This window comes from Canis aureus, chromosome 10 (assembly GCF_053574225.1).
Source record: "Canis aureus isolate CA01 chromosome 10, VMU_Caureus_v.1.0, whole genome shotgun sequence".
Classification (NCBI taxonomy): domain Eukaryota; kingdom Metazoa; phylum Chordata; class Mammalia; order Carnivora; family Canidae; genus Canis; species Canis aureus.
This window is the reverse complement of record NC_135620.1, coordinates 13,098,563-13,123,730: the sequence shown is the minus strand read 5'-3', so window position 1 is coordinate 13,123,730 and position 25,168 is coordinate 13,098,563. Positions and strand designations below refer to the sequence as shown.

Sequence of the window (25,168 nt, the reverse complement as noted above, 5' to 3'; positions counted from 1 at the left end):
AGTTCTAGTGGTTCCCTCATCTGTTTGATGTTTGATCTAGGATTAGAAAATTTATTTCCTTTATTTAAAGTGTAGTTGCCCTTTAATACACTGTTTTGTTTGTTTTTGTTTGTTCGTTTGTTTTTTTATGTACAAGCTAGCTTGGGCAAGTCTGTGTGCGGGTCCCTCAGTGATAATCCTTTCTATGGTGGGTTATGACATTAGGGATCACTATGTATCTATGTCTCTACCCTTCTCTGTGTGGTCCCTGTATTATTTACGGGGTAGAAGCTGTTCACTTGACCCTTAGTTCTTCTTCAAGAGGAATTGGCTTTTCCGTAGGTATTGATTTTAGTATGTCCCATGGGAAGAGGTGAATTGAGGGTCTTCCCACTCCACAATGTTGGACCACCTCCCCCACCACTGGCATTTTAGAAAATAAGGAAGATTGATGTTCAAGAATAAAGCATCACTGTTCACACACCATTTTGAAATAAAAACACATTACCAGAATAAATGACCTAGGCAAACAAACTATGTTTTGGGATATAGTTTTGCAGTCATCTGTAATCTGACACAATTCATCTAATTGCTCTTGGAAGAGAGAGAATGATTAAGAGTCATTGCTTAGAGTCATTCCATTCCATGGAAGAACTCTTAGGGCCTAATTCACAGAGACGGTTATGCAGTTACCTTATTTATTTCATCATTTATAATACCAAATGGTGATTTCTGTCTGTCATACAGTATTCCTTTCAAAAATACCAATTAAGATACTCTTCAAGATTCCAGGCTGGCTGAAATTACTTGTAACAGAAGTAATTTGAAACAACACATTTATGATCAGTTTAAGAAGAATGAAGCTTCAGGGGCAGCTGGGTGGCTAAGTCAGTTAAGTTGCCGACTCTTGATTTCAGCTCAGATCATGATCTCAGGGTTGTGAGATTGAGTCCCCCTGGGTCTCTGTGCTAGGTATGGAGCCTGCTTAAGATTCTCTCTTTCCCACTCTCTTTACCTTTCCCCACCTCCGTGTATACATGCATACCTGTTCTCTCTCTCTCCCTCTCTCAAAAAAAAAAAAAAAAAAGGAAAAGAAAAGAAAAGAATACTGAAGCTTTAGATACTGGGCTAACTGATTAATAGTTTATTCTAGGATATCAGTATCTCATTATACTCATCTTCTTAGTGAATACATATTTTATTTTTTATTTTTTATTTATTATTTTTTTTTTTTTAATTTTTATTCATGATAGGCACACAGTGAGAGAGAGAGAGGCAGAGACACAGGCAGAGGGAGAAGCAGGCTCCATGCACCGGGAGCCTGATGTGGGATTCGATCCCGGATCTCCAGGATCGCGCCCTGGGCCAAAGGCAGGCGCCAAACCGCTGCGCCACCCAGGGATCCCCATATTTTATTTTTTAAAAAGAAAGAATTACATAAGCCCACAGTAAGGATAAAACTGTTTTATTTCAGCAGTAATTACATCGTATTCATGTACTCTCAGTTGTATTCTCTGGTGATAGGTCTACTTAAATCAAGAGAGGAAGTGATTTTCAGTATCATCTATTTTATGAAGATAGCAAATTTCTATCTCTGGCTTTGATCCTCTGCCCTGAACTCCACACTCATATATTTAGTAGTTTGAGCTCTATCTGTTCTTAAATGTCTAAAAGATGCATCAAGGTTATATTTAAAAAAGAACTCTCAGCATCTCAACACAACCCTGTTCCTCTACTTGTTATCTGTAGCTCAGTAAACGGCTCTTATATACACCCTCTTAATGAGTCTAAAATTTTTGAGGTATCCTTACTTTCTATAATCCCCTCAAATATTCCACCATTGGATATATTGGCAAATTCTGTGGCTGTTCTTTACAACTGTGACTTGAATCTGAACAGATTTCACCATTTTACTTCTATCATAGTCACATCATATGTCAGTTGAGATACAGATATTGCGTTTATTTTCCTGGAAACTGTTTACTTATTTTCTTTTTCTTTTCTTTTCTTTTCTTTTCTTTTTTCTTTTCTTTCTTTTCTTTTATTTTCTTCTTCTTTTTTTTTTTTAGATTTTATTTATTTATTCATGAGAGACACATAGAGAGAGTCAGACACACAGGCAGAGGAAGAAACACTCTCCCTGTGGGGAGCCTGATGAGGGACTCGAGCCCAGGACCCTGGGATCATGCCCTGAGCCAAAGGCAGATGCTTAACCCCTGAGCCACCCAGGCATCCCTATTCTCTTTCCTAATCAGATCTTTCAACCATATGATATAGGTAGGATTAAGTCCTCTTACATGCCAAATCAGGGGATGGGATCACATTCTCCTGATGTCTACTTTGACAAGGGAATTGGTTAGTTCAAAGAAAAGAAAGCCCAAGACTTAGAGCAAGAAGTGAACATATTTCTGCTTCCCTGTATGATGAATAAAGAAATATATGACTCTGGTTGAAGTCAGTAACTAATTTGAGAGCACAAGGATTGGGGATTTAGGTAAAATTCCCATGGTGGGAAAGAGTGGAAATTTGGAATGAAATTGAAAGCTTATTAACACTACAAGGCAACTACATCTTTGATTTTTCAAATACCTGATCCTCTAAATGCCTTGTTTTCAATACCTTCAATCGAAGACAATTTAATCAAATAGAGATTAAATTTTCTGCTTCTTCCTTATGAAGAATAATTTTTAAAAAGTTTATCTAAAATTTTTTTTATGGAAAGAAATTTTTTTTACATTTTAAAATTTAAATTCAATTTGCCAACATATAGTATAATACCTAATACTATGAGGATATAATTTTTAAACATGTATATATTTAAACAAATTGTAGCCAGATTTCTTATTTATTGGTCATCTGTTTCCTTCCTCCTCCAATGTTAGAAATGAAGCTTCATAATTTAACAGGGTAACTGGAAATAATCTGAAAATGATAAATAATTTTATGGTTGGAATAAGGTATCAGACTGGCAATTCCTGTGAGTGTTGTGGTGATTTTAATGAATAATGGTGATTTTATGCTCATAGCAAAACACAAGGTCTGTTTTATTCCTTGAGTGAGTTAACACTCAGTGTTACTAAGTTAGGTTTGTGTGCCTAAACAGCCCTGTGTCAGAGGACATAAGGTCTTGGTAGCAGTTAAAAAATAGTGATTTGCAGCATGCTCAATATTCAAGTTCAATTAGACTTTTTTTTTTTAAAGATTTTATTTATTTATTATTGAGAGAGAGAGAGAGAGAGGCAGAGACACAGGCAGAGGGAGGAGCAGGCTCCCTGCATGGAGCCTGACTGGGATTCGATCCTGGGACACCCTGGGCTGAAGTTGGTGCTAAACAGCTGAGCCACCCGGGGTTCCCTCAATTCAAATCGATTTATATATGTAAATATTGGAAATATTACCTCAAACTTTTTTTCACTTTACATTTATTTATTTTTAAAAGATTTATTTATTTATTCATGAGAGACACACAGACAGAGGCAGAGACATAGGCAGAGGGAGAAGCAGGCTCCTTGCAGGGAGCCCAGTGTGGGACTGGATCCTGAATCCAGGGATCACGCCCCAAGCTGAAGGCAGACACTCAACTGCTGAGCCACCTAGGGATCCCTACCTCAAACTTTCTTAACTGTAGTGCTAAGGAAGTATATTTTTTCTTACACAATGTAAAAAAAAAGAAATCACTTTGTATATTCTTTCACTGACTACTTATTGTCACCATACATATTATGTATACATATATATGCTTATTCATGTAATCATTCTCTTTATACATATATATAAAATATACATGCATATAATATTTCTCAATAAAAGTATATTTACCTGAATGTAGGCTATGTTCTAAACAATCTCTTTATACAAATACACATAAATTGTGTTTATACAACTATTCTTATGTAAATATACATAAATCTTATTTGGAGAAATCTTATTATTTATTTATTTATTTATTTATTTATTTATTTATTTATAGATTTTATTTATTCATGAGAGACACAGAGAGAGAGAGGCAGAGACACAGGCAGAGAGAGAAGCAGGCTCCATGCAGGGAGCCCGACATGGGACTCCATCCCAGGTCTCCAGGATCAGGCCCCGGGCTAAAGGCAGCACCAAACCGCCGAGCCACCCGGGCTGCCTGAGAAATCTTATTTAAATAACAGGACACTGGCTTGCTAGTACAGGAATGTCATCAAGTTATACTACAGTTATAAGGAAAATTGTTCAATTAGACATTTGATAATTTTTGGGGGAATCAGACTAAAATATAATGTAGAAAATATATACGCATGCAGCTCCTCCATAGATCTATGGATAGTTGTGGACAAGACAGAAAGATTATAATAAGAATAAGATAATGTTGTTGGTTCAATGAGCCTTAAGATAGAGAAATTATGGGAGATTTTTTTATTTTCAAAATTTTTTCTGTAGTACTGTTATCACCTCAAAAATTCAGTTAAAATAATGGATAGCTATAATAAAATTACTGAAAAAATAAAAAATAAACTGCATTTTTATTCCAAAATATGTTTTACAAAGAGGTAGCATTATCACATTTATCAGAAGATTATGAATCACTATCTTTGGAAGGCAATTATTTCATCCTCTGTTACTATTTAGTCATTTCCCTGTGATATTCAAGATAGTTTAGCTGCTAGAGAGATGCTTGTATCACTCATCATCAGGGAAATACAACTCAAAACCACATTAGGTATCACCTCACACCAGTCAGAATGCTAAAATCAGCAACACAAAAAAACAAGTGTCAGAAGGGTGTGAAGATGAAGGAACCCTCCTGCACTGGTGGGAATGCAAACTGGTGCAGCCATTGTGGAAAACAGTATGGAGGTTCCTCAAAAAATTAAAAATAGAAATGCAATTTGATACAGTAATTCCACCACTGGATATCTATCCAAAGAAAATAAAAACACTAATTTGAAAAGATTCTTGCATTCCTATGTTTACTGCAGCATTATTTACAATAGCCAAGATGTGGAAGCAGCCCAAGTATCCATTAATAGATGAATGGATAAAGAAGATGTGGTATGTATATGTATATACATACATATGTATTACTCCACTCTTAAATAGAAAAAACAAATTTATAGTTGCCAGAAAGGAGGTGGCTGGGGGGATGAGTAAAACAGGGAAGACGATTAAGAGTACACTTTTCCTGATGAACATGAGGAATTCCTCATGAACATGATCAGTAATGTGTGGAATTATTGAATAACTATATTGTTCAGTATAGTTTCAGTTTCAACTGAAACTAATGTAACACTGTTATATTATACTGTAGTTAAAAATTAATTAAGGAAAAAAGGTAGAGAGACTGCATGGATTTGATATCCATTGACAACAAACTAGGCTCACCATGAATGTGGTGACTCGTCCAGGAAGCTGAGCTGTGCTGGCTTCTCAGTGGTTCTACTGCTCTATTTTCCTTTTGCCATTTTTGGGTCTCAGAAAAGTATGATTGTTAGTCCCTAAAAATATATAACAATTTTGAGTGATTATATATGATTGAAAATAGCTCAAAACCTTCTTTTACCTAAGTAATAACATACTTTTCCCCCAATGAGAAAATGAGTAATGAAATAATCTGCCCCTAATAAAAAAATAATTCACAGATAAGGCCAATAATGTAAGCCTTTGAGAAATTTTCTGTGTGGGATAGCTGATGTTTCCCTAATTTTAAGGAAAGACCTGAACACGGACTTAAGACAGATCACATACATCCTTTCAATTTTTAAAAAATTTTAATTGTTAAATAAATTTTTGTCTTTTTTTTCAAAAAGCACTATATGCAATTTTGAACAATTAATGCATTAATCAGTAACTGTAGACTACTAGTCCAGTTTCCTAATCTCGATTACCCAGAGGTGATCAGAGTTTCTGGTTTCTTATGTATTCTTCTAAATATTCTATACCCATCTTTATATGTCTTTCTAAAGATGTGTCAGTCTATTAGATAAGTTTTGAAGTGAAGTTTCTAGGAATGTTTATATCATGGATGGCTGGGATATATTGTAGTAACCATCAGTCCCAAATTTTAAAAGACTTAAAGCATAAAATTTAATTCTGACTCATGTGACGTGTTCAACCATGGTCATTTGAGGTCTCTGTACCACCCAGAATAATGAAACAGCCAGTATTTGAAACACCACTGGTCATTATTAAGGTCTGGAATTGATCCTCATCTGTGGATTCTTTATTTGCAAATTCAACTTCGTGTTAAAGTTTACCTGTAACTCCCAGGACAGTGCTCACAGTGCTGTTGTGGTCTTTCACAGATGTGCACAGAACAGGGAAACATTTCAGTTATTCTATATGCATTTTTCCAGCTGAGGTCAAACAAGGTAACACTCTGCCACCTTGTTTCAGTTCTCAGACTGTAAACAAGTGGCTTTTGTTGGGACCTCTTTGGTGACACTTTTTCCACATTATTTTCCTGTCTTGTTAGTGATTTTTCTGTTTAAAATCGCTACAAGCATAGTGCTGAAATGCTGTCTCCTGTTCCAAAGCACGAGAAGGCTGTGATGTGCCTTACAGAGAAAATAATGTGTGTTAGATAAGCTTTATTCAGGCATGAATTATAAGCCTGTTGCCTATGAGTTCAATGTTCATAAATCAATAATACAGTACATGTAGGAAAAGGAAGAGGAAATTTGCCCTTCTATACCTGAGCCTGCTCCAGAAAGTGCTAAAGTAGTACCTAGAGTATAAATCTCTAAGCTATACAGTCATAGCCAAAGTTATGGAAGGTATGGTCACATTTGCAGATTCCTGAGATGTTGACCATTTGTACTGACAGATTGACAAAAATGTAACCAGAGGCTCATAGGAATGTAACTCTGTGTTTCTCTTAGGAACCATAACTTAGTATTTGCAACTTCGTTACCTGTAGACTTTACAGAACATAACTAATCTGTATCATGAGAATGAATTATAGCCTGCATTTGCTCTTGAAGCTCAAAAATGATAGATGTCATTTCTGCTCATGTTTCATGGTTCAAAGCCAGTCACCTGGCCATTACTGACCTCAAGGGAGTATGCAGGAATATTTTTCCTATAGGAAAGAGATGCAGATAATGGTTAATACTACTGCATTGACCAAAGAGGGTCTGAAATAGCCACAGCTCTTCCAAGCAGGCTGTATTCCTAACGGTGTTTGAAAGTACCTATTTCCCCTACACTCACTACTGATACTGGTAGGGTGTCCAAAGTCAGTCAAATATTGCCTTTCTCCATATATTGTGTAGCTTCCTATAAATGCATAACTAACCAAGAACAAATACTACTCTTCTTTTGAGAGTTTCCTCTGATAAATTGTTCCTCCCACCCCATGGTCATTTGTTTGGCTTGTCATACTGCTTCCAACTCTTTTATGCATGGGGGAATATTGGGAAAAGATTATTTCTCTGGTTGGCAAAATAATATTACCTGTATTTATAATAGTATATTTTATCTAAATAATTGTCGTTTAAAGAAATATTGAGCATGTTTAGGGTGTTAGATTTATTTTGGGATGTAATCATATACATGAGCCTTTGGAAAGCTTCTGGAGAAATAGATTCTAGCCTATTGTCTATTTAATATATTAAGATCATAAAAATACGCCTTTAAAAGTTGTTTTCAGAGTAGTGAGTGGTTCCAATGTCAATCCTTATTTTCAAGGTGAGAACTCAAGATCCTTTTTGTCTGTTTGTTCTATCAATTACTGAATGAGATAGATATTTTTATTGTTTTATTATCTGTGTATTTTTGTAGCTTTTTCAGTTTTTCCTTTATATGTTTTGAGGCTACATTATTCAATGGGAAGAATTTTAAATTATGAGATCATTATTGCGAGTTCAATATTTTTATTTCAAACAAATTTTATTGCCTTAAAGTGTATTTGCTCGAAATTAATAACTTTGGTAAATATTTGCATGCATAACTTACCCTGTCTTTTTTAGTTTCAATTTTTCTCTGTGTTGTAAATGTATCAAGAAGAATTTTTAGACACTCTGACAATCTTCTGATTTTTTTTACTGGAATACCAACTGAGTCTACATTTAATGAAATTACTGATATATTTGAAATAAATTCCACCACCAAACTTCCTCTCCTCCAACGTATTGTATTGCTCTGCCTGGAAGGTAAAACCCCTTAGATTTCAGCTTCTTAGGGATGTATCAAATACCGGATCTCTGTTTCAATTAAATTACAGAAGATGTATATAGAGTCCTTGAAAAACCTTCTTCATTTAGATTAATGCAGGAAGAAGTTTTCTCTTTCTTCCTCCATGGAATAAGTCTAGCTCACTGACAAAGTTCTCCAAGGAAATCCTCTCTGAGTATTCAGTCTTTACCTTATTTTTCTTTTTCTCTTTCTTTTTCTTTCTCTCTTTCTTCTACTTTTTTTTTTTTTAATAATATAGCTGACCTTGTAGGATCCAGGAAATATTTCTCATGCTCTAACTCTAGCAGTGGTGAATTAATATATCACTGTAGGATATATGGGTACTTGGCATCTACACTGTTGCTCTCAGCTTTCGGGGCCTAAGCCAAATCCAAGGTAGAACAATTACTATTTTATTTCATTAATTTTTTTATTGAAGTACCCTTGATATACACTATCATATTAGTTTCATCTATACAGCACAGTGATTCAACATTTAGACATACTGTCAATGTTTACCACAATAAATCTAGTTATAATTTTTTCAAATATTTTATTTATTTGACAGAGAAAGAGAGAGAGAGCACAAGCAAGCAGAGCAGAAGGCAGAGGGAGAGAGACAAGCAGACTCCCCACTGAGCAGGTCCCAGGGGCTCACTCCCAGAACCTGAGATCATGACCTGAGCCAAAGGCAGATGCTTAACCAACTGAGCCACCCAGGCGCCCCAATAAGTCTAGTTATGAAACATTGTCATTTTAAACTCCTATTGCATTAGTTACTTAAGGATGTGCTGAATCTCCAGACATTTTGTTTTATAGGATGGTACTTTTATTAAAAACTTAAGAATTGCTAAAGGCTTTGTATTTCCTTTACTATTACTTGCTTAGATTGAATTGTAGGAATTTCCTTTTTTTGATAGAGACTGTAACATATTTTGTAAAAAGCATATCAGAACAGTGCAAGTATGAATCAATTGAAATAAAAAACCTAGAGGTCAAATCCAGCTTGAAGATTATGTTAATAGAATGAGCTTCAGATTTGTTGAAGTTCAGCTAAAAATCACAACTGCAGTTTGAACGAGGCTGTTGGCTGTAAAACTCACTCCTAAGTCCTGCAACGAAAAGGTTGTTCTCCTTAAAAATTAAGTACTCCTTGCCAAAGGCCAAGTCAATTGGTCTAATGAGAATTTCAAACTTGTGATTGCTGTCTCATCTCTTGTGTACCAGGATAAGAATATGTTTTTTGTATGTTCAAACCACTAGACTGCAAACTATATTGTCATTGGTTTGTACACAGGTGCTGTGTCTCTCTTTCACATTGTGTCTTTCTTTGTGTATGTGTCTTTCTTTGTTGCATGTATATATATAAAACATTTAACATATACTACATAAATTATATATATTTGAAATAGAATATATATATTTTGAAATATATATACATATTTGAAATAGAAAAGCTGCTTGAGATGTGTAGAGAGCTCTTCTCTCTCTTTTAGGATTCTTTTGATTGATTTGTAGAAGGTCATGGGAAAATTACTAACTACATTAATATTTAAGTTCATAGGTAGAGATAAATATGGTGATTGATAAAGATAACAGGAAAAGTCTCTCTTAATTTCATAATGGAGCCAATGGATGGTGCATTTCTATCTGGGATGATGTTCATGGCTAATGAAAAGGAAATTTGAGCTTGTTTGCTTTTTTAATTTAAGTTTACTGACATCTACAAAATCATTGTGCATTTTGCTGACATTCAGTAGTCATCAGCTGAAATGGAACTGGACAGCAAAAGAATGGTTTCGACATTATCACTGGTATGTCTGAATGAGCATGGTAGCCTACTGGTATTGGCCAACTTCCTTTCATCTTCTGCTCCCCAAAGCAGATCAGCTTTGCAAACAGATTCCTTAATATGTGTAAACTAAAGTAGTTTTGCTTTGCCTGCCAAACTTACATTCATCCTATACATTTCCTCCATTTCCAGCAGTCCTTGTCATGGTTAATGGCTTCTCATAGCCCTGGGGAATGTGGACACAAAAACCTTTTCAACCTGAGAATTATTAGTTGGGCACGTGGAAGGCAAATTGTGAGCTAGATATTGGGATTTATGGATTTTTCTCCCTCCGGATATACATCACCTTGGGTGGACAGCAAGTAAAAGCACTTCTCAAATTCATGCCCAGGCACTCAGAGTGTGTGGCAGGGAGAAGAAAGAGGTGGCCTCTCTGCAGCGAAACTTGAAGTCAATAACATTTGTTATTTTTATCTCCACAATATGGATGAATGAAGAGAGGCTTAAGGACTTTGAAGCTTTTTTTTCAAAGATCACATGGAAAGATATTCTTTTTATAAGTTTCCTAACTTTATTCTTATACAACACTGGATTATAGATCATTAGAAGTTGCCAGAGGAAATGGCAGTAAACCTTCTTTTCAAATGCATGTTTCTAGGACATATCTTAGAGTGATTAGCATTCAGAAAGAATCGTTTAATTTATAATTTATAAAGGATCTGTAAGATCACCAGCTGCTCTAATTCCTTATTCAATTGATAAGGAAATTGCTATTCCAAATAACTAGATGATTTGTTCAAGGTCACACAAATAATTTGGAAAGCATTCAGATTTCCAGGGCTTTGCCTTTTTTATTACCTATGCCACTTTTGGGGTTGGAGTTTTTTTCCTTCTGCCACCATGTGCTAATTCTTAGCAGTGAATATCTGAGTCTCTTGATACAATAGAAAGAGTTTAAGATTTGTGCCCAAACTAGTCCTGTGTTTGAATTTCAGCTCGTGCATTACTGCCTGTCACTCCTTAACTGGCTGACCAAGTTTCTCATGAATCTCCAACTCAGATTACCAATCTGTAAGACAGGAATAACAACACCAAAATCAGATGGCTGCTATTGCATGAGAAAATGTATCTGTCATGCCACTATATAATAGGCATATAATAAATAATATAGGTTTGCATCAATATATATTCATTGTATTTATAATTTTGTGTTGTATCTCAAGCAAGCTCTTTTACCAGCAACATGAGTGACATAAGGTAGAGAAGCTTTTTATTGTTTTTTTCCATGAACTGTATCAGAAAGTCATTGTAAATTCTAATGAAGCAAGTGTGGATGTAGAGTGTAAGATTGAAGAGTCAGATTGACAGAACAGAACAGACATAGATATGGGAGAAATTCAAAGACAAATTTTTTGTCACACTATGGATTATGGTCTAGGTGACCAAGCCATTCATCATGTGTCCCTGGCAATGCAGGGTACTTGGAAGCTGGACAAGGCAGGAATGAAGTTTCTCAGAATATTCCAACATGTAATGAAGGAAGCTGGAAATACTGACCTGCAGAGACCACACAGTCTAGCCCTCAGTGCTTATTCCTAGATCAATGTATACTGGTCCTATTGACAACAATATCATTCCATGTGAGAGGACCGAGAGTCCTAACCTAAATACAATCCAGCAAGAATCTTCCCTGGAATCAGGAAAGGGGTGAGCCTCCCCACCCTTCTCCAGACAGGACCAGCTCTTCCTTCCTCACAGGGAAGATACCTGGATAACTCCATGCCAAAGCTACAGAGGCTCTAGATTTTCTGTGTGTGTGTGTGTGTCTGTGTGTGTGTGTATTCATGTGCTGGGACTGGGACAGAAAGAGACCAGTGAAGAGTGTGGAACAAAACAGTAGTGTTATTTCAAAAATAGGAATAGTCTGTGTCTACTATATCTGCTTCCTCCATAGTACTTGGCTCCGGTGTTACTAAATTTAGATATATGTACTTGTGTGCACATAACTATGTATAATATGTTTATATATGCATAGAATATGTGTCTGTATATACATATGTATATAAATATGTATAAAATATATAAAATACATATGTATAAATATGTATAAAATATATATAAATTCCAGTTTATACTTAAATAAAATGCAATATATATACTCCACTGAAACAAAGAATTTTTAAGCCCGGGGCTGAGCTATGATAAAGTATTGGAGGACTTGATCAGATTTGTTAAAGTGATTAAGCCATCTGTGTTTGCTAATTGGCACTTGTCAAAGTTAGGCTGCTGTCCTCTCACAGAAATTGAAGACAGGGGCTCTATCTCCCTTGATGTCTGCATTTCTAAGGGGTGGCTCCCAGGTTCCTGGAAAGAAAGTCTTGAGTCCAAAAATTGGCAAGAAACTGGGAGAAGATTTACATTTCACGGGACAAAGAAAGAACTTTTTTTTTTTTTTAAAGATTTTATTTATTTATTCATGATAGTCACAGAGAGAGAGAGAGGCAGAGAGACACAGGCAGAGGGAGAAGCAGGCTCCATGCACTGGGAGCCCGATGTGGGATTCGATCCCGGGTCTCCAGGATCGCGCCCTGGGCCAAAGGCAGGCGCCAAACCGCTGCGCCACCCAGGGATCCCAAGAAAGAACTTAAAATTAGAAGTTTTCTAAAGTAAATCCTCTAAAAAATATAGGTCAGGGGGCCTGAAATTAGAAAGGGACCTATCTCAAGTTTAAGTTGAAGGGAATATTAAGGCCATGTTGGTCAATATATACATACACATATATACTATATATATACACATATATATATAGTATATATAACCAATCACATATAGTATATATATATATGGTATATATAACCAATCATATATATATATAGTATATGTATATATATATGATTATATATATAATTGGTTATATATATATGATTGGATTTTATATATATATATATGATTGGTTAACTTCAAAGTGAGTTGGCTTACTTCCAGCAAGAGTCAAATGCTGTAAATATTCTAATTTTTGTAATAAGCTGTGAACATTTCAGTTTATTTCTATTATCTTGCTTTCAAGAAAGATTTTGTTTTGTTGATAATTTAAAAAGCAAAAAGGTGGGAGAGTAATCAAGCTTGCACTCAAGGGAAGGACATAGACTTAGTTGATTAATGGCAGTAAAAGATTCAACTTCTAAGACAGCATTGAATCCTTCCCCTTTCAAGCTCAGGTATTTAGAAGCCTCATGCATTATTGATATTGGACAATACACCATGAATCATGCAAAAACAGTGGCGTTAACAACCACTTTGTCAGGATTTTTGCAACCAGAACTAGAAATAATGCAGGCAGCAAAAGAACATGTCCTGGATGAACAATAGTAAGTCACAAGAAGAAAAGAAATAACTAAAAGTTAACTAAAATAACGCCCGACCTAGCAAGAAAAATAAAAGGCCTATTTTAAAATCTTGGAGCAGAAGTTAAAGATTCCAAAACAAATAAGACCATCTTGTTTTTACCTTTTCGTTTAGGCTGTCACGCTCCAATGTCTTTTTTTGGATTTCTGGATTTCTCACACTGCTCTTTGTGCTTTCTTGATATTTGTGAAAATAAAGAGAAATGGTAAGAAAGAAGGAGAGAGGAAGGAAGGATGGGGGAAATACATCAATCTCCACACCAACATAGGAGAGAGAAAGAACACATTTTATTATCGAGTAAGCATTAGCAGATCTACATGCAAGTAGGTAATAGACTATGGAATCCGGCCAGGATTTCAGACTTTTCCAGGAATGCAGAAGGAAACTTAAGACTTCTCTCCTCGAGAGTCTTTTTGTGAATTGTTTCCTGTGTATCTTGGGAGAGACTACGAGGTTCATCTCAGGGGTGTGGTTTTATAGCCCTGAAGGCCCTGGATCTCACCCTACAAATCAGAAGGCTGGGCATCTATTTTTTTAAGTTTTATTTATTTATTTATTTTTAATTTGTGATAGAGAGAGAGAGAGAGAGAGGCAGAGACACAGGCAGAGGGAGAAGCAGGCTCCATGCACCGGGAGCCCGACGTGGGATTCGATCCCGGGTCTCCAGGATCGCGCCCTGGGCCAAAGGCAGGCGCTAAACTGCTGCGCCACCCAGGGATCCCAAGGCTGGGCATCTAAAGTTTACAAGATGGCCCTTTAAAATAGAGGAGTAGGAAACCAATTGCCTGCTTCCTCTTTATTAAGCAAAGAAAATGTTCTCTCTGTTTGCTAAGGAGTACAAGGTAGATAATTTCTTTCTTTCTTTTCTTTCTTTCTTTTTAAAAAAAGATTTTATTTATTTATTCATGCGAGTCGCAGAGAGAGACAAAGACCTCGGCAGAAGGAGAAGCAGGCTCCATGCAGGGAGCCTGACGTGGGACTCGATCCCAGGACCCCAGGACTACGCCCTGAGCCAAGGGCAGACGCTCAACCACTGAGCCACCCAGGCGTCCCAGTAGATCATTTCTTTAAGAAAGGGAGGGCGGTCAGAAGGGAGGGAGAAGAAGTGGGAAGGTAGGACAGGGAAGGAAAGAGATGGAATGGAGAAAGCCTGCACAGATCAGGAAGCTGAATCATGTCCTGCAGCAAAATGCACACCGTCCCTTACCCCAGGGTCAGAGGAAGTTTCCAAGAGTAACAGGCGTCTGTTTTTTGACTTCTGTGAAAAGACAAACACAAAGTACTCAGGTTTAGGAAAATGATCCCTTACCTCGTCCCGACCTGGCAGAAGAGACTCCAGGGTTTATGACTAGGTTGCATGTGTCATGTTGATTTTCTGCGGAGAAGGATTTTTTCTCCTGGGAGCACTGGGGGTGGAGCACCGCGGAGTTTCCGCCCTGCTGTTTCAGCACAAGGGAACAGCTTTTTTTCTCCATCTCCATCGCTCTATTACTCCTCATCCCCTGCTGGTTCCCTCTCTCTTCCGGCACCAAGTGGGTCTTTCCGTAAAGTGGCCATAATTCTAATCTCGGGTGCAGGATGGTAAAGAAGTCTGCCCCTGGGAGATTCAGAGAGCGCTGGCTTCACTGCTCGCCCTAATATGGGGAGGGAGCTGGGCTGTGCTGGTGGCTCGGTGGTTTGTGATCTCCTAACTGCGATGAGGGATGGGCGGAGCCAATGCCTTCTCTCCAGGTGACGATTCCCAGTGTCATTTCAAATCTGATGGTAAGGATTGTGGTCGCTAATTTTAATTCACTAAAGAAACTTTTTCCCCCCTCAAACACCTCATTGTCCAAAAATATAGATTTTCAGAAATCTATATTTCAGGATGACCTGAAAACATGGTCATCCATGTCTTTGTGATATTATTTTTGGGTGGTTGGAGAAATTTAAGGAATTGCTTCTGTAGATACCCTGATAGGACTTATGGAAAACAGGTTTTGCCTGGTATCAAAACAAGAAATATTTGTCATTTTTTTTTTTTAAAATTTTTATTTATTTATGATAGTCACAGAGAGAGAGAGAGAGAGAGGCAGAGACACAAGCAGGCTCCATGCACCGGGAGCCCGATATGGGATTCGATCCCGGGTCTCCAGGATCGCGCCCTGGGCCAAAGGCAGGCACCAAACCGCTGCGCCACCCAGGGATCCCGAAATATTTGTCATTTACTATATTATGTTCTGTTCCCCAAGGAATCAGTTTTGGGGTTGTATTTCCTCTAGAGGGACCAATTATATTTTTAAAACTATATATCAAATGCAGATTTACTTTACCCACTCAGAGAACGCATTTTCTAATTAAATTATATCTTTACCACTAATAAACTCATCTTCTATTAAAAGTGAAATATTAGTTATGGAATATAAGTAGGCTGCTTTTAGAAACTTTCCTTTGCTACTGAGAGCAAGATGTTCTATTCATTTTAATCTGTCATAACCACCTGTTTCTTGAAATTTCTAAGTTTGGTAGGCTTCCAATGTAATTCACCAATGTGGCTGGTGATTTTTTTTTAAATTTCATAATCCTCCAAACAATTTAAAAACTAGGCCAAAAAATAAAAAATAAAAACTAGGCCAATTTTTGAAGTAAAATAAGTCCCCAAATTCAAGCACAAATGAAGCTTCTCAATCAGTCCCAGGAATTTTTTCCTTGTCCTTTTAATCAGGTGATTAAAAAGATTAAAAAACACTTCTTTACTGTCTACAGTGTCAAACATGCTTCTGACATTTGCACATCACCGTCAAGTTGGGTTCGTTCAGTGCCCATCAAACTCTGTGTGCTTGTTATCCTTACTAATAAGAGAGCTCTGATTACATATATCTACCAGAATTTTTAGAAAGCTGTTTCGCTAGAATCTAAGAGGATAAAAAAAAAAAGATTCGGCTTAGTGCAATCAGCAATAAGAAACTTTATCTATTAGCTAAATTGGCAGGAAATCAGAAATTCTGGATCTACCGATGTTTTCTAAAATGGCTGCTGCCTGCTACTGAAATTAAAGAAAAAGAAGCATATATTTGTAAGGCCGATTTTCAGGAATTTGTTTCAGGAAACAGAGAGACCTCGGCTCAGGTGTCTGAGAGGTGAGCTGGGCAGTCCAGCTTTTAGGTCTGATCCCGTTGACTGGGCTTCACGTTTTACTGGTACTTTGGGAATTGGTTCTTCTAAGAAAATTGATAAACTAATAAATGAACAAAGAATGCATATTTATAGAAATTAGTATAAACTCTCTGAATTAAGACAAAGTCTTAGATCAAATACAATATATATAATCTGGAAGACTGTAGTCTGCCTTGCCATATTCATCCAATTTTGTTGATTTATCAGGTAACCATTTTTCTTTATGACAAATGACAGCAACAGTAAATATCAATTGACAAAACAGAAAAAGCAATGCATTTCTGAGTTCTATTAAAAATTCTCGTGCTTAATATTTTCCTTTCTATTCAGACTCCTATTAATATAATATACCTCTCCATTTCTTTACTATTTTATACACACACACATTTGCACTAACAAAAATACCATATGTTTAAAGCAAAGTGACATCTAAGTCATATTACACAAAAACACTTAAAAGCTAAACATAGAAGGTCTTGTTTTCTGTAGCCACGCTGAATTTACATAGCGTGTGATAAATGGAAACCCCGGGTAACTAAAAGAGACTTACCATGAAGAGTGCTAAAGCAAGACGTGTGGGTAGATTAATCATCTGATTGTGCATTGTCTGACATGAAAAAAAAAAAGAAAGAATAAATGAATCAGAGGTTTTGATTTATTTGGTAAAGGTAGATGACATAAAGGAAACCCTTGTTACCTGAGAGTAATCGTTACCTGGTACAATCACCTACAGAATCCACTGAAAAATAGAAATAAAAATTTCGCTGTGACTACTGAAAAACATTTAATTTCAGTTGTATGTTGAAAAATAAAGCAAGCTGGCATTTACTGTGGATATAGCAAAAATGTATCCTATATAAAATATTTTATAATTAAAAATAGAAATACCATATGATCCAGTAATTTCATTACTGGGTATTTGCCCAAAGAAAACAAAATGCTAATTTGAAAAGATATATATGCCCTTGTGTGTGTGTGTGTATGTATGTGTGTGTGGCTCATAGATGTTTGATTACTTATTAGAACAGGAGAATGAAGGGGGAAAAAAAACAAACAAACAGAGTGCCTGGGTGGCTCAGTTGGTTTTGCCTCTGACTTCTTTGACTATTGCTTTTGGCTCAGGTCAGGATAGAGTCCCTAGTTGGGAGTTTCCGCCCAGTGGGGTTTCTGCTTCTCCCTCTGCCCATCCTCTCTCTCTCTCTCTCTTTAAAATAAATAAATAATTTTTTTTTAAAAAGCCAAGAATTAAAAAAAAATTTCTAAAGGTCATTATGGATCCTTTGATGTTCTCTTTAGAAACAGTCTTCACTATTCTTATGCCTCTTTTCAGTTATCTGGTGTAATTGGCCAGATCCTCTTTTGTGAAGAGTTTCCATATGATTCCGGTCATTCTCCAATACTGATTTTATATAGTCTCTGAAGAGATTTGCAAATTTACTGTGGAATTCCTTTGCTTTTTTTCTTTTTTGCAGTTTTACTGGTTGATGTTTAGAACACTCAGCTACCCCTGGGACTCAGTTTCTGACAGAGGACTCAATGAGATGATATAAGTTACTGGCTGGTGATAAGCCACAGAGGGGTGTTTGAGAGTAATTGAAATATTTACAAATATTCAGTTAATTGGGGATATCTTTTCAACTTTTGCAGCTGCAGAGACTTGTGGAATGAACACTAAATATAATGGGTGATCTCAAAACTTTAAGAAATCCAGCAGGATATATATAAAAGCTACTTTTTATTTATTTTAAAAAAGATTTTATTTATTTGAGAAAGAAAAAAACAGTGGTGAGGGAATGAGGAGGGGCAGAGGGAGGGGGAGAAGCTGACTTCTCAGGAACAGGGATCACGAACTGAGCCAAAGGGAGATGCTTCACTGACTGAGCTACCCAGGTGCCTTGACATAGTGATTTCAAAAAGATAAGAAGTTGATCAACCTTAGAAAAACTCCCTGGCAACCAAAGGAAATTGTTTTATTTTAATATAAAGAGAACAGTACTCAGAAACAAATAATTTAAATATTAGCTATCTTTTAAAAGGCACTAGGGGGATATACAGGCTTAAGAACTAATGTTTCAAAAAAAAAAAAAAAAAGAACTAATGTTTCTATCTTACCTAAAACTACCTCCATACTAATGTAATTTTTGAAAAATGATGATCAATATGAGGTTCTTCTATCAAATTATTTCTTTGTATATTTTCTTTAAAAAAATAAAAGTTCGTTTTGACATTTTTAGGCTATAATTATGTCAAAAGTGATAAGAAACCAAAGCTCATGTGTGACTCACACCTTGAATGAAATGAAGTCAAACATCATGAATTAATTATAAAAGCTACTTCCAAGTCAATACATGGAATGAATGCCTAGAGAGAGACACATCTCTCTGCCCTTTGCCTCCTAAAATGCTGAACTCATTTAGTTGACAAGTATTAACTTGAAATTTATGGTTTTATTTTATCTTGCTTTGTTAAGAAATGTCTTTTATTTATATCTGTACTCCATTGATAGCAACAATGAACAGGAATTGCAATTAGATGTTGATTTCAATGATGCAGACCCAAACACCAAGGCAAAACTAAAGGCCACTGAATTCCTTTACTATTGATTTAAAAAAAAATTAACTAGAAGTGAGAGCTCTAGTTACTTGCCTTCAATGTAGTTTCTCTCTTTTCACTCTCTTTAGCCAGGTCCTATTTAAAATGCTATAGTACAAATATAAAATTACTTCTGTAGGAAGAGAGGAAAGAAAGAAAGGAAGAAAGAAAGAAAGAAAGAAAGAAAGAAAGAAAGAAAGAAAGAAGCCACTGAATTCCTTTACTATTGATTAAAAAAAAAATTAACTAGGAGTGAGAGCTCTAGTTACTTGCCTTCAATGTAGTTTCTCTCTTTTCTCTCTCTTTAGCCAGGTCCTATTTAAAATGCTATAGTACAAATATAAAATTACTTCTGTAGGAAGAGAGGAAAGAGAGAAAGAAAGAGAGAAGAAAGAAGGAAGCAAGGAAGGAAGGAAGGAAAGAAAGAAAGAAAGAAAGAAAGAAAGAAAGAAAGAAAGAAAGAAAAAGAAAAAGAAAGAAAGAATAAAGAAAGAAGGAAAAGCTACCCCGTGTCAACTTTAGTCATGGCAACAATAAAATTCTGACCTTGAAGCTTTTTGTTAGCCCATGAGGCCACTCTAGGGAATATTCTCCAGGACGTATGCCCTCCAGGAACTCTTGCCCTCATGAAAATTATTGGGTTGCTACATTCTATTTTTCTCTTCTGGTTACCTAAGTGAGTTTGGCTTCATTCACTTTATTTTGTCGTCATCTTCAAGGTGGTGGGTATCTGGAAGAGAACTGCTGGCGGGGAGTTCTCCCTATTTTTCAGTCATTCTTCATGTCTGCTACTCCTTTGTGCACTCCCCCTTTTAAGAGTAACTGATGGGAATTGAATCGGGAGGAAACAAAACCCTTCAATTTGCTTTGGGTGTCTCCTCTGCTTCTCCCCTTCCTCCAAAGGAGATGGTGGTAGTTCCACTGGACTCTCAGCCATGGAAGATAGAAGTCATGAGTAACAGTACTCTTTCTCGCCTTTGCACAACATGGCTGCAGAGTACTTCTTAACACATCACACCAACTGAAGTTGGCCCATGGAAGGAAACCAATTTGCCATGACAGTTCTTGAGATAGCCTGGAGTCTTCTAATGGCTCTATGCCAAGTATAAACAAGGGCTGTCACACGATGGGTTGTGTGGGCTCCATTGCTTATCAGTCATTTATTTGGTGTTAGGAATGCCTTTTTGTTTTCGCATAGCACTGGTGTTTAATTGGGGTTGCAGTCCCAGGATGGTCCAAAAAGATCTTCTGAAATCATTTATTGAATTGTACTTTTCAAAGTACAATCCCAAGATGTCATTTGTGGTACAACGCTTATGGGGAAACACATCTTAAATCTTAGCCCAGGTCTCTAGAAATAGCCCTTTGTGTATCCATTCCCCCATTCCCTTCTTCCTTTCTTGGCTGTTTTGGTTTCTTTGAAATTGCCTTTCATCATTCATGTGCTTGGAAGCACTCGCTTTTCATATACATTTTCCCTTTTGGAATTGCAAAAGTAAATTTTGCATGTTTATAGCTAAAAATATAGGTTCTTAGGCTTTTTTTATAGTGGAAGTATGATAGGTATAAATTTCATTTGAGGTAAAAATAGGTTAAGATGAACAAAAAGCCCAAATAAATAGTTTCAGGTATTCCATTTAAAATATGCTTATTAAATTTTTATTGTCAGTAGGATTTAGGCAATTTTCAATCAAATAACATTGTGCTTAAGGGTTGCTTTTATCACCCTTGCTAGAGTTATATAGGGCCATTAGTATGAGTTGGAAAAGGTACTGTGTAGGGAATGTAGCCAACAGCATTGTGATAGCGTTGTGTGGTAACAGAGGGCAGCTATTCTTGTGGTGAGCATAGTATAGCATATAGAGTTGTCCAGTCACCATAATGTACACTTGAGACTAATACAACATTGTGTATCAACTATACTGTAGTTTTTAAAACGACCAAAATAGACCAACGGATGCCTTGAACACCTGTCAATCTTGGTAACATTCTGTGGGTGGGAACCTGCAGTTAGGAACCTATCATGGGTCTCACTAGAGTCACTATCAGTGGGCAAAATGCTCCTTTACGGCTCTGGAAGCAGGCACCTTTTCTCACCCCAAATCGGCCTCATGCCGATGGATGAGGAATCTGGAAACATTCCTCTCCTTGCATTTGAGTTTCCAACCTTTCAGGAACACATTTGGGTGGGAGATGGAGGAGGAGAGATAGGATATGTCTTCAAATAGGATGTCCCTGCTTTGAAAGGGCTAACATTTTCTTTTCTTTTTTATTTTATTTTATTTTTTTGGGGGGGGGGGCTAACATTTTCTAATCAAGATTTCAGGACATTTTGTGTCATTTCTAGATCTGTTTCACGAGAGCCCACAGATTTTGCTAGTGACTTTGTCTCCTGTCTCTCAAAGGAGATTGCAGTTATCAAGCACTAACTCTTATATATAATTTGTTCTTCACCTTGAAGCATCAAGAAGTTCTGTCTATCCTGCTACTTCAGAGGAAGGTCACCACCTTTCCACGTTCTAGGTCTCTTTCCTTCTGGGGCTTGATGTAATGGTCTCCTTACCACCCCTCCTGTCTTCAGTAACTTCAATTTCTCTCATTCCAGAGAGAGAATTTTCTCCCCTTCTGCTTTTCCTCATGAATGATGGCAACAAACAATAAAAAATAAAGTCAAACTCATATTCACTTATTGTTATCCATTTATATATATTTACTTATAAATATCCATTTATACAGTTATTTATTGTTATCCATTTATTTACCATGAAGTGCCTATTTAATTGCCAGCTCTGTGATAGTACCTGTTTGTGCTATCCTACCTCTTGTCATTTTCTTGGCTCAATGTCTGAGGAACCTGCTCCAAAATGGTTTCATTTGAATTCCTTCTTAACACCATAAAATTTAGTTTCGTATTTTATCACATGAATAATGCTTTTTCCTGTTCGTTTCTACATATACTCTAAACAAAGTTACTCTTTTTCTTCCTTAGCATTTATCCTCGTCTCTTGGTAGAATTTGGTGCTATTGAATACTCTTCTGCTTTTTTTTTTTTTTAATACTCTCATCTTTTGGGAGTATTTTTGCTATTTCTTTATTTTGATTCTCCTTAAATTAATGTTTTCCTTGTGTTATTCCTCCCCCTGGAACCTAAATGTGAACATTCCTCAAGACTCCAACTTTGACTCTTGCTTGTCTTGTTATACTGTTATTATTGTTTTACCACTGTTTCTATGACTCCCAAATATATATCTTCAGGAGTGATCTCTGATCTTTGCTCCAGGGCCAAATTTCCAGTTGTCTTTCTCAATTATTCCATTTCTATTTGTGCCATTTATTATATCATCTGACTATTCCTACATCTTAGCAGATTCTGGGCACAGTGAGTTTGTACTAATAAGTAGTAACTCAAATGTCAATCAATGGCTCTTACCCTCTTAACCCCATGCGCATAGGGACATGCAGTGTGTCCCAAAATCTCCCAGTTGTTTCTGGATTTGCCTGGATATCCTGCATGTGCCCAGTAACTGTCCTGTCTTTTTTTTTTTATTTTTTGGTTTCCTGACAGATGTTCAATGTCCACAAAGAATCTAAAGGAATCTGCCCTTGTTAGGGGTGCCCTTAATAAGAATCACTTTCCTGCTAGGTGCTTCCCTGGGCACCATCTCTTCTATACTTTCTTCTCTTACTTTGTTTGAGTTTCCTTCATGGCTTTTATTGCTACCAGATGTTATATATTTTCCTTTAGTTTTATTTTATTGTCCAACTTTTATTAGAAAAGACTGTCTTGTTCACTATTCTATTCCTAATACCATTAACAGTACCTGGCACTGGAGAGGCTTAATAAATAATTGAATGAAAAATGAATGACTTAATAAAGAACTAGGATATCAATCTGGATGCCAAGGTGGTGCCATTTTCCCTACTAGTTTAATTGGTTTGGACACACTTTGAACTGGATTCAGAACTGGGAGACAAACCATGAGAGACTCCTAACTCTGGGAAATGAACAAAGGGTTGTGGAAGGGGAGGTGGGCGGGGGTATGGGGTAACTGAGTGATGAGCACTGACAAGGGCACTCGAATGGGATGAGCACTGGATGTTATATGTTGGCAAATCGAACTTCAATAAAAAAAGAACTAGGAATAATGTCTGTTTCAGAACTCCCAATCATGTTTACTATCTGGACATCAAACCAATGCTCCTGTGCCCCATGCCCTCATAGGTTCCACATGCCAGTCAAAGGCCGATTTTGCAAGAAGACTGTCCCAAATATGACAATATTAGGTCTACTATGTGAGCATAAGAAATGAAAGCCAGTGAAGGAAACTTCAATAAATTTTTAAGTATAATTAACATACTGTGTTATGTTAGTTTCAGATGTCCAGTATAATGATTCAATAATTCTCTATACTATTCAATGCTCATCAAAATAGGTACACCCTCAATCCCCTTTATCTATTGTATCTGTTCTCCCTACCCACCTCACTTCAGGTAATGACTAATCTATTCTCTTTACTTAAGAATGTGTTTTTGTTTGTTTTTTTATTTCTTTGTTTTGTTTCTTGAATTCTATATGTGAGTGAAATCATATAGCATTTGTCTTGCTCTGACTGGCTTTTTTTGCTTAGCATTATACCCTCTAGGTCCATCCATGTTATTGCAAATGGCAAGATTTCATTCTCTTTATGGCTGAGTAATATTCCCTCATTATACATATACGTATGGAATGCATATATATATACACATATATTTACATACATACATACATTTTCTTTATCCATCCATCCATGGATATTTATTTTGCTTCCATTTTTTTGACTTATTATAAATAATGATGCCATAAACATAGATGTGCATTTATCTTTTTGAATTAGTGTTTTAGTTTTCTTTGGGTAGATACCCAGTAGTGAAATTACTGAATCATATTATATTTATCTACTTAATTTTTTGAGGAGTTTCTGTACTTTTTTCCATGGTGGTGTACCAGTTTGCATTCCCGCCAACAATGCATGGGGCTTCTTTTTGCTCCACATTCTTCACCAACACTTGTTATTTCTTATGCTTTTGATTTTAATCATTCCGACAGGCTCAGGTGATATCTCATTGTGATTTCGATTTGCATTTCCCTGATGATGAGTAGTGTTGAACATCTTTTTATGTATCTGTTGGCCATCTGTATGTCTTTGGGAAAATGTCTGTTCAGGTTCTCTGGCTACTGTATTTGGATAATTTGAGGTTCTTTTGGTGTTGAGTTGTGTAAGTTCTTTGTGTCTTGGATATTAATCTCTTATTAGATATATCATTTACAAGTATCTTCTCCCATTCAGTAGGTGAAAACTTCAATAAAAATATTTAATTGTAAGTTTTATACTGAACATATGTCCAAATCAAAATGGCTAAAGTGCTTATTCACACTTGGATGCATGAAATGTAGTGTTTTAGCAGGTTTTTCTCCTTCGGTGTTATAAAAAATTTCCTAAGAATTCTTCATGCCTCTCAGTTTAGTCCTTGTAGTCACTGGCCACATCAGCCACATGTCACATTATGGATTAATGCTGTTACTTCCAATCGGTACTCCTTCCTTCTCTGGCTACTTGCTGCCATCTCAAGGCAAAGTCCTCAATTTCCTCACTCTCTCTCCTGTGGAAATAGAGATAAGGTTGGAAAATGTAATCAGAATACAGAAGGACTGGGAGGAAGGGAAGGGAAATTTGGTGCAAATAAGTTACAACAACTCCTCAATGTGACTACTTGTAGACACCACCAGCTGTTATTCAATGTCAGGAGGCTTTCCAGGATGCTCTTGGGCACAGGTGCTAGACTGATGCTGCTTGAGAAAAGTTGAGTTTACTGCTCAGGAATATTTAAACCACCTATATTCAAAATTGCCCCGAGGATGCTGGGGACAGTTTCTTTGGCACTTGCTTTAAAAGGCTTACATCTTTGTTTTTCATTTTTGTCATTGCATGATTTGCAGTCAGAATATCCACTCTTCTTATTTAGAACGCCACTCACATCTACAGGGATGTGGTCTGGTCTTATGCTGTCAACATAGTAATTTGATATCAGAACATCTACTATAGTCTG

General features: G+C 36.5%; 1 protein-coding gene and 1 long non-coding RNA gene across 15 annotated transcripts in view; one reads left to right on the top strand and one right to left on the bottom strand.

Moving 5' to 3' along the window:
• Positions 1 to 25,168, top strand: part of LOC144321982 (uncharacterized) — a 566,375-nt gene that overhangs the window by 228,764 nt on the left and 312,443 nt on the right. The gene's annotated exons all lie outside the window — the stretch shown is intronic.
• LOC144321983 (uncharacterized) overlaps positions 24,482 to 25,168 on the bottom strand; it is a 67,554-nt gene continuing 66,867 nt past the window's right edge. Inside the window, exon 3 of the long non-coding RNA XR_013387533.1 lies at positions 24,482 to 24,721. This is a non-coding gene — a long non-coding RNA (uncharacterized LOC144321983). The remainder of the gene's footprint in view (positions 24,722 to 25,168) is intronic.